Raw genomic sequence first — 553 nt, 5'->3', positions numbered from 1 at the left:
CTCCAACCTCTGCCTGATTAAACATTGTATGAAATTAACAGCTCAAGCGAAAATTCCTTATCGAAGTCCCATATCTTGACCAGCGTTTGTTTGCAATGCTGTCAGATCCCAGCCTTTCCCAAAGTGACACTGGACACGGGGCTAGTGGCGCAATGGACAACGCGTCTGACTACGGATCAGAAGATTCTAGGTTCGACTCCTGGCTAGCTCGCACACACCTTTAGCCTATAACCCACATCTTCCACAACTTCGTTCCTCCAAACTGTCTATCAAAGGAAATCAGGTCTGCAAATGGGCATTCACCATGGAGCGAAAAAAATCTGAACCACTTTCAGCCAATCACAGTTGTTGTGACACCTCTGCTACTGATTTTTCTCATGTAACTTTCAAATAATTTTCCTTTAAAAAACTAAATTTGTCCCTGAAGGACAGAATCAGGAGTGCTTGATAAACCATACATGGAACCCACATTTGTCACACCTCATTTAGGAAAAACATACTCATGAATCGGTAACAGGTCTGATAATCAGAGCTCTGAATAGACAATAACAAG

General features: G+C 42.5%; 1 non-coding gene across 1 annotated transcript; it reads left to right on the top strand.

Moving 5' to 3' along the window:
- Nucleotides 1-138: 138 nt before the first annotated feature.
- Nucleotides 139-211, top strand: trnar-acg. The gene has a single exon. It is a non-coding gene; the product is annotated as a tRNA-Arg (tRNA).
- The last annotated feature ends 342 nt before the right edge of the window (nt 212-553 follow it).

This window comes from Plectropomus leopardus, unplaced genomic scaffold, assembly GCF_008729295.1.
Source record: "Plectropomus leopardus isolate mb unplaced genomic scaffold, YSFRI_Pleo_2.0 unplaced_scaffold77308, whole genome shotgun sequence".
Lineage (NCBI taxonomy): Eukaryota > Metazoa > Chordata > Actinopteri > Perciformes > Serranidae > Plectropomus > Plectropomus leopardus.
Note: the sequence above shows the minus strand (reverse complement) of the source record. Positions and strands in the feature narration are given on the sequence as shown.